Source organism: Nicotiana tabacum, chromosome 11, assembly GCF_000715075.1.
Source record: "Nicotiana tabacum cultivar K326 chromosome 11, ASM71507v2, whole genome shotgun sequence".
In the NCBI taxonomy this organism is placed as follows: Eukaryota; Viridiplantae; Streptophyta; class Magnoliopsida; order Solanales; family Solanaceae; genus Nicotiana; species Nicotiana tabacum.
The window spans coordinates 180,247,150-180,261,132 of record NC_134090.1 but is presented as its reverse complement, the minus strand read 5'-3'; the positions used below and the strand labels follow the sequence as shown (position 1 = coordinate 180,261,132).

The 13,983-nt window shown below is 37.0% G+C and overlaps 1 pseudogene; it reads right to left on the bottom strand.

Annotated features, from left to right (window-relative positions):
• The window catches only part of LOC107824105 (UDP-glucuronic acid decarboxylase 5-like), a 47,758-nt pseudogene extending 45,200 nt beyond the window's left edge, over positions 1-2,558 (bottom strand).
• Positions 2,559-13,983: the final 11,425 nt, after the last annotated feature.

Sequence of the window (13,983 nt, the reverse complement as noted above, 5' to 3'; positions counted from 1 at the left end):
CGTACTCCACATTAGCAAGTAGCAAATATCATCCTAATCCTATTCCCTCGAGCCAAAGTTAGAACAAACACTTACCTCGAATGCTCCAAACTCAACTCACGCTTCTAGTATAGCTTTACCTCTTGATTCTACCACCAATCCACTCGAATCTAGTCATAAGTTACTCAATCACATTAATAATTACTAAATGCATCAATCCCAATGCATGAAAATAATTTTTACAAGGTTTTTCCCAAAAAAGTCAAAAAAACACCCGGACCCACGTGGTCGAAACTCGAGGTTCAGACCAAAACCCGATTACCCATTCTCCCATGAATCCAAATATATGCTTTGTTTTGAAATCGGACCCCAAATTGAGGTCCAACTCCTCAATTTGCAGAAAACCTAGGTTCTACCCAAAACATCCAATTTCCCCCATGAAAATCTTTGTTTTGAAGTTGAAATCATGTTAAAAATGTTAAAAAGTCCGAAACACGTCATATGACGTCCGTTTTTAGCCAAACTTTATAGATAGTGCTTAAAACATATTTAAGACTCGTACCGGGCGTCGGAACCAAAATACGAGCCCGATACCACAGTTTTCCGATCAATTTTCTTCTTCATTTTCTTTAATTAATTTCAGAAAACAATTTCACACAAAAATTTATTTCTCGGGCTTGGGACCTCGGAATTTACTTCCGGGCACACGCCCATGTCCCATATTTTTCTACGGACCCCTCCGGGATTGTCGAATCACAGGTCCGAGTCCGTTTCCCCAAAATGTTGACCGAAGTCAAATATTATGCATATTAATATCAAAATTCATCAAATGTTTCACAAAATTCACATATTCTAACATAAAAACTTTCCGGCTACGCGCCCGAACTACGCACGCAAATCGAGGCAACTAAAAGCGAGGTTTTCAAGGCCTCGGAAGCACGGGACAAGGAAGAATTACGGTGATGACCCTTTGGGTCGTCACAACATTTTACTAATATCATTAATGACTGCAGGCTATTGCTCCAACAGCTGGATAGTCCATCAGTACAAGTTATCTACAGAAAGCAGAATTGTGTAGGAGATATGTTAGCTAGATATGGAGCAACACATGCATAGGAGCACTGCCTACTTTTTGGGACACCACCACCTTTTGTTATGTCTTGGTATGAACAAGATCACATGGGCACACTCGGCACACTCCACCGCAGGATGCTTAAGAAGAAATATTAGGAATTCTACACAATCTCTCTCTAGTTTATCTATTATGTGTAATAGTGCAAACTCTTTAGTAACTACTACCTCTACTACTACTGTTCCCCATGTAAGAGAACAAGCAACAAGCCCTAGCTTTGTACACGGATACCTTGTATGCATCCACTAAATAAATACGCTGTACTTGTTTAGCATGTTATAATATAGTCTATCTTTCCCACCAAAAAAATAAAATAATAAGTAAATCAGAAAAATACAAATACTATACATAGTCTTGGGAGGGAACCCACCCCTCCCAATATAGATCCGCCCTTGGGCAGATGTGCACCAATTGACTCAGACCATTGATTTGTGCAAACTACAAAATTATCAGACTCTTGCATCTCATTAGGATCTGGTGCGGGTGTGCCGGACTCACAAAAGAAGAATACCACCTTTAAAAGATAAATCAGCCAATCACCTGGATTTCCGATGTTGAATGGCCGTGTGTTTTCCCCTTCCATTAGCCGAATAAGCCCATTAACCTTCAAAGTTTCAACAGGTTTGGGAGGGAGAAGATAACATTAGGGAGCGAAATCATAAACCAAGAATGGTTACAATAGTATTTCGTTGCCATAACATATCAGAAACATGACAGAAACTGCGAGTCTGTGTCCCTGGAGCTTGAACTGTTAATGGTTCATCACTAAAAAATGGAGCAAATTAGAAATAACATTACCAGCCATAAGTTAAAAGGGTTGGTGTATTTATGTGGTATATTAATTGATACAAACGGGAAGATAGCTATATTTGTATATTTTTAGCAGAGTGACAGCACTTGAGAGAAAGAACTTATCGAAGTGCTTGAGCTATAAAGTTGCTGACAACACGCCCATCATTGATATTCATCCGAGGTCCATATGTATTGAATATTCTAGCAATGCGAATTTCTGTCCCAATACGTCAATGTCAATATCAATGGATCAGGGAAAGTTATATTGTGGAATGTGGACAACCTGAACAATGTCAAAGGAACAATACATTACCAATCCCATGTTGTCGGTGGTAGTCAAACATCAATGTCTCTGCCACACGCTTCCCCTCATCATAACAGCTCCGAACCCCTAACAACAAAAGTAATATTGTACACACATGTTCCACGAGATGCTCAAATGTCAACTGATTAACTCATTAGACCAAAATCGTTGTTTGAATTTCTAGTTTCTGATTCATTTTCTTAAATACTTTTCTAAAAGAATTTTCCTGTGATCAACACGATTGAGTGAACCAAGTAGGCTAAAAGAGAATAGATAGTGAAACTATAATAGTTGAATCTCCAAATGTCACGAACCATTTCCGTAATAGGCCATGAAGGCGCCCGACACCATTGCCAGGCAAGCCAACGCGGAAACATTTCTAAAATTCTTATATTACTTTTATCAGGAATAAGTAAAATAGATACTCCAATTTGGATTTAAACCCAGAAGTGATCAATAATGTAAGCAACATGATTATACAACCCAAAATATAAGTCTACCAATGTGTGTGCCAAGACCTGGTGTCACAACTATGGGCATCTAGTAGAATATACAAAAGAATATCTCTATCCTACTATCTGAGATAGAAAAGACAACAAAAGTAAAGAAAGACTCCATCCGGCTGCTGAACGGCATGGGAAGGAAGCAGCTCACCGTGGAAGTCTCAGCCACTAACTCAGGGGCGTGCACCAGACTGGTAACCATATGTACCTGCCTCAGATCATGTACAATTAAGTACAGAAGTGTAGTATGGGTACATAAACAATATGTACCCAGTAAGTATCCTGTCGAATCTCGAAGAAGTAGAAACGAGAGGTCGACTTGATACTTACTAGGGTCAAAGTAATATAATAATGAGCTATACTAAGCATGAGAATCACCAATAATAAACAGTTTATAACGAAAAGCAATAATCATGTTCTTAACCATGTTTCAGTTAGCCTTTTTCATTTTCAAATACTTAGCAAGAAAACATGTCATGTATAAAATTCAACATAGATATCATGTGCACATCATGCCGAGGTCGACGGCCCGCTCCAACAGAGAATAAACTGTCTATCGAGGGTCAAACGACGCGAACCATAGATGCATCTATTTACACCAAGGCAATCGGTCCGATCCATAAATATCAAGAAACATCAAGAATACACACGAAGACGCATTTATATACAAATAAACTCTTACAAGGTTCAACAAGTTCACACGTTCACTTTTATTTCTCCCAAGTCTCAAGCATATCATAAATGATCACATTAACAATTTAATTTAAAGATATTCACAAATTAGGCGTGATGTGGGTCCTAGACTACCCAAGCAATTAATATCATAGTAGCTACGCACAGACTCTCATCACCTAGTACGTACGTACCTATGGGGACAATTCCCTCTTACAAGGTTAGAAAGGAGACTCACCTCGCTCCAAAGCGCACTTCCAATTATCAAGAACAAGTCCAAGCCCTCAAATCGGAGCCGAACGATCCCAAACTAGTTAAATGAAGTAAGAACTAATTAATATAGGCTCACAAGATCGAATTCTAGCTATTTAAGCAATTTCCCAACCATTTACATGAGTTCCTAAATTCCGACTCCCAGCCCACGTGCCCGGATTCCGAGATTTTTCGAAAGAGGTTGTTCTCTACAACCTAAGGATCAATAATCTATGATTTCTAGTTTATTTCATATCAAATTTCGTGGCTAAATATAAGTTTTATAAAACCCTAGGTCTTGCTCTAACCCCTTGATTTTACCTAATTTTTAGTGTTTAATCTACCTAATATACAAGTATTTAAACTAAAGATGGGTGGAAATAACTTACCTTACAATGCTAAGTGGAGACCTTCTCTCAAAAGCTCTCAAATCGCCCAAAGGAAGAGTGTAAATGTGATAAAAATGGTCTTGAACTTGAATTAAATAAACCTCACTACCCAACGATTTTCGCATCTGCGGTCCTGCATCTGCGAAAAATGGGTTGAACCTGTGAAATTGGGCAAAAGGGCTGGGACCGCATCTGCGGTCTTCAGGCCGCATCTGCGGCTGGGGAGTTGCTTCTGCGGTTCTGGCCTGGCTTGCCCTTGGACGCTTCTGCGGAGAAATGACCGCACCTGCGGTCCCGCTTTTTGCAGTCCTAGAACCGCAGATGTGGTTATGACAGAAGCAACAACTCTTCAGCACTTCTCCAAATTTTCACTTCACTCGAACCTCGTCCGTTTGATGCTCGGGGCTCCCCCCCGAACATACCGACAAGTCTGAAATCACGAGACGGACCTACTCGAACCCTTGGAATACCCAAAACAACGCTAAATCTAGGAATCATCCCCTAAAACTAAATGAATCAAATTATGAACTTCAAGTTCTTAATTCTCCTCTAACAGGTCAAAACGCCATTAAACTACTCGGATTGACACCAAATTTTATGGGCAATTCTTACATGATATTTCGGACCTGTACCAAGCTTCGGAACCAAAATATGAGCCCAATACCTAGGAATTCAATGATTACGTAGTTTCTTTAATTCTTTAAAACTTCAAATTAACAATTTCTAGTAAAAATTTATTACTCGGGCAAGGGACCTCAGAATTCGGTTCCGGGCATACGCCCAGGTTACATATTTTTCCACAGACCCTACGGGACCGTCAAATCATGAATTCGATCTGTTTTCTCAAAATGTTGACCAAAGTCAAACTTGGTTTTTTAAGAGAATCCTAAAGAATCAAATGGACATATTTCACTCGAAACTCTTCCAATTTCCGAACCAACCATCCCTGCGAGTCATAAATTAGTTAAAGCAAGCACAAAAAGTTTTATATAAAGAAACAGGGTTCTAAAAGGCAAAATGATCAGTCGGGTCATTACACCAAATGTTACCAAATGTAATTCCGTATTGTCCTGAGTAGGTGCAGATGTAAAAACACGAGTATAACACACAAAACAATATATAATGTAGTGGTTGTGTTCATTAGATTAAAATACGATGGAGTTCATAAGGTTGTCATTAAATCCAAGAAGTGAGAGGACGTACCAATTGGGTTAACATTATTGGAATTATTCATAATGCAAAGTCAAAAATTTCTTTTTGAAATTCTATTTACAACCAATAGCCATGAGTTTTTATTTATTTTGTTCTATCTATTTTCAAGTGGCCTCTTGCATGAAACCCTAAAGCCAAGTGTTGAATGACTTTGACAAATGGCTATGCAAATCTACCATATGTCTTCATGCATGGAAGACAAGATACACTTGTGAAATGGACTAATATACTTGAACAAGTGTTAAAAGACTCTACACACTTGTCATACATGCCACCTTCTTAATTGCCTATAAATAAGATGATCATTAGCCATCATATTCACTCAATTCCTAACCAAGAATCCATCTTGTTAATCATTACTTTTCTTCCTATAATATTCTTTAATTTCTGTAACAATTACAGAAAATATCTTCATCTTCTCTCCTTTCTGGGCAACTGTTTTATGCAAATTCTAAACTTTTAGACACGAGTGCACGTGTTTGGAGGTACTGTGGAACCTTAGGGAGCAGGGCCTTAACGATTTGCATCTAGTCGGGCCGAAATCGTTTTTAAGGTAGTGACTTGCCACGACACAGTATTTTTAATAAGTTGTTCTTCTTTCCTTCTTATTTTTAGTCAATATTATCTACTCATTTTTCTTACAATTTGAAAGCGATTTCATATATAATATTGACTAATGTCCATCACTTTGAATAAAATATTTCCTGATTTGTCAAAACTTGACCTTTAGATGGAAACAATTATAAGCGTTGGTCCTAGAAACTTTTAATTTTCTTTGAACAATTAGAAGTTGATTATGTTTTGTTTTCCTCCTACTGATATTGTTGTTGATAATTGTAATGCTACTAATATTATTGTTGCTGATGATGCTGCTAAGAATAAATTTGAAAAGTATAACAAAACACTGAGAGGTCATCTGCTTAACCATATGACTAAATCTCTATTTGATGTGTTTATAAATTATAAATCTGCTAAAGTCATATGAGACAGTTTGGAGAAGAAATATGGTGTTGATGACGCGAGAAAAAAGAAGTATGTCATTGGAAAATGGATTAAGTTTAAGATGGTTGATGATAAGCCAATTATGGAGCAAGTTCACGAGTATGAGAACTTACTACTGATGTTTTGAACGAGGGCATGGAGATGTGTGAGATTCTTCAGGCTAATGTTTTGCTTGAAAAGTTTCCACCTTCTGGAGTGATTACAGGAATTAACTATAATACAAGAAGAGAAACTTAACTCTTCAAGAACTAATCAGTCACATGAGGACTGAGGAAGCAAGCCATCTCAAAGATGAGGAGTCTGAACGGCTTAAGGATAAGATGAAATCTCTCTCTCTTATAATTCTTCTAAAGTTAACCTTGTGGAATCTTCTAGTACTTTTGTGAAAGATAGGTTTAAAGGAAAACAAAAGAAAGGCAAGAAGAAAGGACATGTGAAGAAGCAAATTACTTCAATAAGCCGGAGGACCATATTCAAAAGTCGAAAGGACCTTGCTATGTTTGCAACAAAATTGGTCGTATGGCTTTTCAGTGCAACCAGACACAAGGACAAAGCTCAAAGAATGTAGGAAAAGATCTAGTCCAAGCCAACCTTGCTAAGGGTGGTGATGTCATTGTTGTTGTGGTTGTTGAGGCAAACATGGTGGCTAACAAGACTGACTGGATACTGGACACAAGCGCTTCAAGGCACATTTGCGCCAACAATGAGTTGTTTCACGACTTTGAGGAATATGCTGATGGCAAGTGTGTCTATATGGGTAACTCCACTACAACTGGAGTTATGGGTAAAGGAAAAACTCTTCTTAAATTAACTTCTGGAAATTGTTTAGCTTTGAACAATGTTCTGTATGTACCCTCCCTTCGTAGAACCTTAGTTTCTGGTGCGTTTCTCAACAAGGTAGGTCTTAAACTTTTTTTGGAATCTGATAAAGTTACTATTTCTCATGGGGAGACTTTGTTAGGAAAGGTTACCTTAGTGGGGGTCTATTTGTACCGATCATCGCTCAAGAGATTGCTGATAATGCTAGTACTTTCAATTCTGCTTATATTGCTGAGTCTATTAATTGGTGGCATGGTAGACTAGGTCATGTAAATATTGCTTCTATTAAAAGACTTAAAAAAATGAAATTAATTCTTGCAGTTAATATTGATTATTTTTCTAAGTGTCCTATTTGTGTAGAAGCAAAACATACCAAACAGCCTTTTAACAATGTAACTAGTAGAAAAACAGAATTGCTTGAACTAATACATTCAGACTTAGCAGATTTCAAGAACACTGTTAGTAAAGGTGGAAAGAAATTCTACATCACCTTTGTAGATGGCTTTTCTAAATACACTAAGATATATCTTCTTAAGTCAAAAGATGAGGCTGAAAGCATGTTTTTAAAATACAAGGCAGAAGTAGAGAATCAATTAGATAGAAAAATCAAGGCTTTAAGGCATATGAAGCCTTAAAGCCAAGTGTTGAATGACTTTGACAAATGGCTATGCAAATCTACCATATGTCTTCATGCATGAAAGAAAAGATACACTTGTCAAATGGACTAATATACTTGAATAAGTGTTAAAAGACTCTCCACACTTGTCATACATACAACCTTCCCAATTTCCTATTAATAAGATGATCATTAGCTATCATATTCACTCAATTCTTAACCAAGAATCCATCTTGCTAATCATTACTTTTCTTCTTATGATATTGTTTAATTTCTGTAACAATTACAGAAAATACCTTCATCTTCTCTTCTTTCTGGCCAACTGTTTTGTGCAAATTCTAAACTTCCAGCCACGAGCACGTGTTTGGAGGTGCTGTGGAACCTTGGGGAGAGACCAGACTTAATTATTTGTACTTAGTCGGGCCGAAATCGCTTTCAAGGCAGTGAATTGCCACGACACAATATTTTTGATAAGTTGTTCTACTTTCCTTCTTGTTCTTAGTCAATAATATCTACTCATTTTTCTTACAATTTGAAAGAGATTTCATATATAATATCGACTAATGTCCACCACTTTGAAAAAAATATTTCCTGATATGTCAAAACTTGACCTTTAGATGGAAATAATTATAAGCAATGGTCCCAGAAACTTTTAATTTTCTTTGAACAATTAGAAGTTGATTATGTTTTGTTTAACAGTCCTCCTACTAATATTGTTGCTGATAGTTCTAATGCTGCTAATATTATTGTTGCTAATGATGCTACTAAGAATAAGTTTGAAAAAAATAACAAAACACTGAGAGGGCTTAACCATATGACTAACTCTCTATTTGATGTGTTTATAAATTATAAATCTGCTAAAGTCACATGGGACAGTTTGGATAAGAAATATGGTGCTGATGACACGAGATAAAAGAAGTATGTCATTGGAAAGAGGATTAAGTTTAAGATGGTTGATGATAAGCCAATTATGGAGCAAGTTCACGAGTATGAGAACTTACTACTGATGTTTTGAACGAGGGCATGGAGATGTGTGAGATTCTTCAGGCTAATGTTTTGCTTGAAAAGTTTCCACCTTCTGGAGTGATTACAGGAATTAACTATAAAACACAAGAAGAGAGACTTAACTCTTCAAGAACTAATCAGTCACATGGGGACTGAGGAAGCAAACCATCTCAAAGATGAGGAGTCTGAACGGCTTAAGGATAAGATGAAATCTCTCTCTCTTAATTCTTCTAAAGTTAACCTTGTGGAATCTTCTAGTACTTTTGTGAAAGACAGGTTTAAAGGAAAACAGAAGAAAGGACATGTGAAGAAGCAGAATTACTTCAATAAGCCGGAGGGCCATATTCAAAAGTCGAAAGGACCTTGTTATGTCTGTGGCAAAATTGGTCACAAGGCTTTTTAGTGCAACCAGAGACAAGGACAAAGCTCAAAGAATGGAGGAAAAGCTCTAGTCTAAGCCAACCTTACTGAGGGTGGTGATGTCACTGCTGCTGTAATTGTTGAAGCAAACATGGTGGCTAACAAGACTGACTAGATACTGGACACAAGTGCTTCAAGGCACATTTACGCCAACAATGAGTTGTTTCATGACTTTGAGGAATCTGCTGATAGCAAGTGTGTCTACATGGGTAACTCCACTATAGCCGGAGTTATGGGTAAAGGAAGAACTCTTCTTAAATTAATTTCTGGAAATTTTATATTTGAATAATGTTCTGTATGTACCCTCCCTTTGTAGAACCTTAGTTTCTGGTGCGCTTCTCAACAAGGTAGGTCTTAAACTTGTTTTTGAATCTGATAAAGTTATTATTTCTCATGGAGGAGACTCTGTTGGGAAGGGTTACCTTAGTGGGGGTCTATTTGTACTGAACATCGCTCAAGAGATTATTGATGATGCTAGTACTTTCAATTCTGCTTATATTGCTGAGTCTATTAATTGGTGGCATGGTAGACTAGGTCATGTAAATATTGCTTCTATTAAAAGACTTAAAAAAATGAAATTAATTCTTGCAGTTAATATTGATTATTTTTCTAAGTGTCCTATTTGTGTAGAAGCAAAATATACCAAAAAGCCTTTTAAGAATGTAACTAGTAGAAAAATAGAATTGCTTGAACTAATACATTCAGACTTAGCAGATTTCATGAGCACGATTAGTTAAGGTGGAAAGAAATTCTACATCACCTTTGTAGATGGCTTTTCTAATTACACTAAGATATATCTTCTTAAGTCAAAAGATGAAGAGGCTACGTAGACAGATTGTGGGTGGTGGTTGATGTTGGGGATTTAAGTAGAAATCTTGGTATTTGGAAATCAAGTATTTTTAAAGAACCTATAGATTTTTAATATTTTGGATATTATGGTTGAAACTGCTAATGGAACCAATGTGAAAGTTGTTAATGAAATATTTTTCAGAGTTGTATAATGGAGTATATCTCCTCTTTGTGCAAGGGTGACTTTGGGTAGAATTAAATCTAGCAAGTTTGCTCAGTCGGGTTTACTCGGTTGAGCGCCTGTCACGCTCCTCGGTTTTGGGGCATGACAAACTTGGTATCAGAGCCTAAAGTTTTAAAGTGTCCTAGGATGTCTCGGAGCCGTGTCTAGTAGAGTCCTTCTTATCGGTGTATTTTCGACCACATCTATAAGTTGGAGGCTACATGGACATTTAGGAATGTTACCCTTATTCAACACTCCAGATCGTGCGATAAAGCTTGATTATGAGATTGTCTTCTAACTCGTGCATTGAGATTCAAGATAAGTTCAAACGCTCTTTTGTCTGTTTCAAGTAATGTTGTCGTATGGCATGACCAATGGGCAAAGGCTGAATATTAAGGAGATGGCATATGTATCATGTTGAACGAATGGTATGAATATATGAGGTACGTACATAGTACCATAAGCATAGTTTATTTGAGAAAGTGTTAAAAAATGATTGTGACCTCCAAAGAAACATTAAATTGATAAGTGATATGTCAGCTTGAATAGCATATGTGGATAGTATGAGAAGTATGTAAATGATCCTAAGGTGTGAAAGAAAATTGGTTATATAAGCACGTGATATATGGGAGACATGACCAGGAGATTAATGACGAGAGTGCAAGTCTATCCTAGGAGACAAGAAGTTATGAAATGAGAGTCGATTAAACCCATAATGAGAAGACCCATGTACTACGAACTTTATAAAATCCAGAAGTGTACAAAGTGATATTACACTCCTAAAGGATAGTGATATGAGGAATTGGAATCCCAAGCCCGTGTGGCTGAATAAGAGCAAAGAACTTATAAGGTTAATTCCATTGTGACTTCAATCTCCCTAATAGTTGAACATATATGTGAGGGATAGAGAAATGAGACATATGTCCATGAATTTGCTAAATTCAAGACTTGTGTCAAAATCCGGGACATTCGCCCTAAGTGGAGGAGGAAGGGCCATAGTAAGGCCACTTAAATGCAATGAAACAAGAGTAAGACCATGTATATATGATGTTTGAATATTTTGTTGAAGACATGCGTAGTCTAGAAAAGTGATAATGGATGACGTGATTATCTGAAAGGATATGCTAATGATAGACCGCTAGTACCCCCAAGAAGGTGGAAGGTTAAGGAAGGTAAATTCTTCATATAGGGCAATGTGAATGATAAGGTCAATGATCGTAGAAACTAAGAGTATGTTTGTAAAGGGATTTTATACTTGTTAGAGGGTCAGGAACAATGGAACCTAAGTAAGTACTATAGGTCAAAGGTGAAAGGTTGCGAGTTTTTAGAATGGGTTAATCATAGATCTGTGATTTAATCAAAGTACCAAGGCATTAAGAAAATTGGAATGAGTGGGAGAAATAAATGTGATGCTATAATGACCCAAGAGGGTATTTAGGCTTGATGGAGAGCATCTAAAGAATCTTACAAGAAAATAAGTGTTAAGCGATATGACGATGAACACACTTTCCCACGGATATCCTAACGAGAGTTAAGAGGTGAGCGGAATAAAATAACTAAGGGAAAAGACCTCATAACATAAGGAAGAGTGTATGGCTATTCACTAGCTAGGAAGAACGAGGGGAGAGGAAATGGGAAGAAAACCTATAAATTGAGATGTTCATGGTTATCGCAAAAGAGTTCATATCATAATGGTGGACTCGTCTGGAGCACAAATGTTAATATAAGGTACAAAGGACTAACTGTAATACTACCGACTTGGGTGACACTGAATGGTAACTAAAGAAGCTAGAGATAGATCATGTCTACATATAATGGAAAGTGAGACTAATAGTGGTGAAGTTGTGGTATGATAAACTCATTAAACCAGGCACAATGATATTACAAGTTCACGGGAGGTAGACAAGTGTGTGGCAAAATAAGGCTATCAATTATGCACTATGAGCAAAATATAATGGGAATGAATATTCCAGTTAGAAAGAAAAGATGGTACCAACATATTGTTCGGGCCAGTGGCACTTTCTGAATTGAATATGTATGAAGGGTGTTGATATGCGTTTTGGGTGGTGTTGAAAAGTAAAGAGAGATCATGAGAATGTTCACAAGGGAAAGTGGAGTGGTTTCTTAAAGCCTATAAAGCACACAAGGAGGAAAGAGGTTGACCAGGAAAGGTCTGAGCACAATGCTACATTACATTTGATGCAATGTCGTGCATGTTGATGATATTAAGGTGTGTGCGCAGGCTAGAAGATGTTATTCCTTTGAAATAGAAGGTTCTATAAGAAAACTCATCTAGTAATGTCTTTTGTTGAGAATTTTGAAGAGCAAGTCGCATATATTCACAAAAGATTGTAACCATATCAAGGAAATTATTGAAGAACTCAAATCCTAGGAGGTCATATGTAAGAGAAATGGGACATAGATGGTCCACTATTGATGCAACATGGCCAGGTGATCGCTTATGCTTCAAGGCAACCCAAGAATCGTGAAAGGAACTATTCGACACATGACTTAGAACTTACGACAATAGTTTTTGTATAAATATTTAGCGACATTATGTGTATGGGGTCCACGTTGATGTATTTATGAATCACAAGAGCCTTCAATATATTTTTTTTTAAATAAAAGGAGTTGAATTTGAGACAGAGAGGATAGCTCGGGTTACTTAAGTACTGTGATATTGAGATTCTCTATCATGGTGGGATGAATTGTTGGTTAATGGTGATAGTTGGATGAACCAATACTATAGTTATGAGGTGTAAAGATCTATACCTACAAGGTGTTTGATAATATGTCTAAATGGCTTAAGTTATGGAATTTATTACTAATATTGTCCCTATTAAATGTTGTATTGTAGATTGAAGTTGCTTAAGTATATTGGATCATTGTAGTATCATTAAGGGGCGAATTTCAGGTATGTATGGCTAACATTAACTCTTGTAGAATCCCCTTGTTGTGACGAGCATACGGTATGTGTACCTTGTATGAAAATATGTGTATTGATTGTCTTAGTTGATTTCCACACCACCGTTTTATATGTGATTGTGAAAAGTGATTTGATGTGCCTACCTTATTATGTGCTAAGCTTGTAAATGCTTGAGGATGACGATATGTGAGTATGTGTTAACGAATGAAAGAACGTTAACGTGTCCAAATGTGGGAATGTGTATAATGGCTAAAACCCTGCATGGTAAGTAATGAAAGAGGGTATTGTGAAATAACGTAAATGAGTTGAAAGATTACGACAACACCTTGTACGTGAATTGCTGCTTGGTGACAGTTATGATGTCTTGGGACCAAATGTATGAATTGTAGATATGAACTTGTGCTTCCTTGAAATGATGATTCTTGTGATTAATATGCCTTGAACGTTGTTTGTTAAGTATCCCGATATAATGGTGTAAGTAATTGGAAACAAACCAAGTGTGTGTGTGTGTGTGAATGTGTTTATGTGGTAAGAGTTGTGTAACAAATGATGGAAAGAAATCGTAATTGATGCAATTGAAACAATTGTGGTGATATCATACATGACTTGTCGCGGGCAATTATCGTTGTGACTTAAATTGTATACGAGTTGTTGTATATGATGGAAATGGTATTGATGTTTATGAAATTTTTTTGTGAATTGTTGTTGTTGTCGTGTGAAATGTGATTGTCCGGTGGGATCGGGTTGCACGCTGCAACACAAAGTTATAAGGTGTGGGTCGTGGTGATAAGGGTGGCCGAGGTAATAAGGGTGACCGAGGTAATAAGGGTGGAAAAGTGATCAAAATCACTATTGAAATGAGAATATGTGAAAGTTGTGAAATCATTGATGTGATGAAATAATGTTGAAAGGGGAAAAGGAGAGATTGTGGAACTTGTTTGGCTTTGG